We start from the raw sequence: 3,443 nt of genomic DNA, 5'->3' as shown, positions 1-3,443 counted from the left end.
TTTTGTATCAAGGATAAGGTCAACTTTCGTATTTCCTTAGCCATAGCATCAAGTTGTACCTGCATAGATGTGTTAGCATCAACTTGGCGAACACCAGTTGATCTTCTTCTTTTAGCACTCTCAAAGGGCCACTGATTCGTATCTTCAGATAACTCATCAAGAATTGTGACTATCTCCTCTGGAGTCTTCTTCATCAACAGGCCTTCAACTGCATTACTTAATGTTCTATGCCAGGACGGTGTCAATCCATCCCAAAAGTCCTGGAGTTGTATCCAAAGTTCAATTCCACTATGTTGACACTTTCAAACAATCTCCTTAAACCTCTCCCATGCTTCAAAAACAGTTTCGGTCTCTTTCTAGTAGAAGTTATGGATTTCTCTTCTAAACTTGCCCGTCTTAGCTGAGGAGAAATATTTATCAAGAAATTTTCTGGTCATCTCCTCCCATGTTCTAATCGATCCCGTGGGTAAACTTCGAAGCCACTGTTTTGCATCATATTTGAGTGTGAAGGGGAATGCTCTCAAGTACACTGCATCTTGTGACACATCATTATATTGAAAGGTGTTCATAATCTCCTTGAAAACCATTAGATGTGTATTTGGATCTTTATTCATCTACTCCCTGAAGACACAACAATTCTGAAGGGTTTGAAGCAACCCTTGCTTCAATTCGAAATTATTAGCTGCAATTGGAGGTGGTCTCACACTTGATAATCCTTGGTTGTAGAATGGTCTAGCATAATCGCCCAGTGATCTCCCAGGCATGGGAGCTATATTTCCGAACTGGTCTGCAACTAAGGGTTGATTTTGGGCAATTCTCCGACCCTTTTTTTCTTTATAGATAATTTGTGCATCTCTAATGGCTTCTTCCTCAGCATCTCATGCAGCTTTTTCTCATTGTTGTTCTGCCTCTCTTGCAGCCAAGTCTAGATAATCATCACCGTTTCCAGCCGTGAGTTCTTTGGTTGAGGATAGCCCAACTATTTCTGATGTCTCAGTGATATCTCTTTCCTTCCTCAGCTGCCGCAATTGCTTTTCTATCTATGGTTCGTATGGTAGCACTTCTTTAGCATAAGATGCACCACCTCACCCTGTAACCTACGCACGGTCAAAGAACACCAAACATAAAAATAGAAATATAAAATAAAAATAAAAATTTCTGAATGAGCACTACAAACTATTTCAAACACTATTGATTGGCAATCCCCGGCAATGGCGCCAAAATTTGACGAGCTCGGAACACACACCTAAATTATGCTCGCTAATCAAATATAGTATAGTATAATATCGTATCTACGAGGATTGGATTTAAATAGTATTCGCATAGTTTCTAGCTTGGTTTCTATCCAAGATGATCAACACTTGAGATTTATATGATTTTTAACTAAAATTAACTAAGAATCTAAAGCTATTGACTAATGACAATGGCACCAAGGATCAAGCAAAGAAGGTTATCAATTGGAGAAGATAGGGTTTTGATGGAATAGATGCAAGATAATTATTTGGGATCTTACTCTAGATAATTCACTTCTCGAATTCACTCAATTATTAGTTCAAACATTCAGCAAAAACTCCTCTCTTGGTTAAGTATTAACCTCACAAGATGAACCAATTTAAGCACGCGAAGATATGCAAGAATGAGTAGTGGATTGGTCTTTAGGAGAACCTCTCTCGATTATCCTCCTAACTAGGTTTAATCAATTATTCAACTAGCCTCTTTCGATTACTAAGAAGAATTAATGAACTCAACCAACAATGTAATCAAAAGATATCACAAGTTATGCCTCTCACGATTTCATGAACAAGTGAATATAGATGCAATAATTAATTCATCCAAAAATGCTTCAATACATAAAACTAGAGTTATAATCCACAAACAATCATCAATACAACAAATCCATCAAACCCTAAAGAGAACTACTCCATAGATATGGGGCAATTCATCATAAATAAAGTTAAAGTATAGGAAAACATAAATTCAATCCAAACTCGGGTCTTGAGTGAGGAAGGAATGATGAAATCCTTGTGCTCGTGTTCTTCCAACTCCTCCTTAGCCTCCTTAGGTCGAATATGCGTCCAAAGTCTAGAAAATAATATTTTTCCATGTATTTATACCAAGTAGGGTCGGGCCCAGACGAAACCACCTTTTCCTAATAGGATTTTCACTCTGTCAAAATACACAAGCTTGCCGCATGGGGGGGAACGCCATATGGGGCATTAGTGGGGAAATCCAGAGAGCTAACTTCTGAAAGACAGCGGGAATTTGTACAAGCGCGGTGCCCCACGCACCGCGGCAGTGGAGATTTCTCAGAGTACGGATCAAATCTCAATTTTAGGCGTCCAGAGTTGGTCCTCGACCCCCGAACACGATCTCGACATAATCCCTTTGTCTTTTACTCAGAATTCAAAGCTTCAAATAGCTCAAATTAGCTCCACGACATCTACATCATTCGAAGTCACTCCTACAAGGCATAAAACACACAATAAGTGCAAAACACTATCAATTAAAGCTGAAACACAAATAAAGTGCAGTGAATTAGAGTACAATAAGCGACTAAAATATGTGATTATTGCCTTCTCCCTCTGACAGTCCAGTGAGGCAGATTCATTGAATGTTACATCCCTACTGATAATTAGCCCTGGAGTTTTTTGATCTGTGCATCTACAACCTATAACCTTTAATTCTAGTTGCATACCCTAGAATATGAACTTTTTTGCCCTCGGCTCAAGTTTTTCATCCCTCACATGAGCATAAGTAGGACAACCGAATATCCTCAAACTTGAATATTCGGCAGGCGAACCAGACCATACCTCACAAAGAGTTTTGAATTAATAGATGTGGAAAGAGATCTATTGGCCAAATAACGAGCTGTATTGATTACTTCAACCCAAAAATTCGTGCTAACATAGTAGTGTGAAATCATGCTTCGTGCTCTATCACAAAGCATTTTGTTCATACATTCTGTGACACTATTCTATTGTGGTGTTCCGACACAAGTGCATGATCTCACTATGCCCCTCTGTTGCAGAAATTATTGAACTCAAATTTGCAAAATTGTAACCCATTGTCAGTCCGAAGACACTTAACTTTTTTTTCCGTCTACCTTTCAAACATCGTCATCCGTTTAACAAATGTCGGAAATGCCTCATCTTTTATTTTCAGAAAATATACCCACACCATCTTTGAGTAATCATCAATCAAAGTCATAAAATGCGTGGAACCACTCTCGGAGGGAACTTTGTTTGGACCCCACATGTCTGAATGTATATAAACTAACTTGTCTTTGGTATTATGCTTGGCATTCTAGCTGAACTTTACCCTTGTCTGTTTACCAACTACACAATGCTCACAATAATTCAAAACTTGATTTTTGTACCCCATCTAGAAAATTTTGCCTTCTCAATGAACACAATGAACACCAGATGCACCTGCCTTAGATCCTG

General features: G+C 38.6%; 1 non-coding gene across 1 annotated transcript; it reads left to right on the top strand.

Annotated features, from left to right (window-relative positions):
* The first annotated feature begins 282 nt into the window (after nucleotides 1-282).
* On the top strand, nucleotides 283-389 carry LOC142169991 (small nucleolar RNA R71). Its single transcript, XR_012699610.1, has one exon. It is a non-coding gene; the product is annotated as a small nucleolar RNA R71 (small nucleolar RNA).
* The last annotated feature ends 3,054 nt before the right edge of the window (nucleotides 390-3,443 follow it).

The sequence above is a fragment of the Nicotiana tabacum genome, chromosome 15 (assembly GCF_000715075.1).
Source record: "Nicotiana tabacum cultivar K326 chromosome 15, ASM71507v2, whole genome shotgun sequence".
In the NCBI taxonomy this organism is placed as follows: domain Eukaryota; kingdom Viridiplantae; phylum Streptophyta; class Magnoliopsida; order Solanales; family Solanaceae; genus Nicotiana; species Nicotiana tabacum.
Note: the sequence above shows the minus strand (reverse complement) of the source record. Positions and strands in the feature narration are given on the sequence as shown.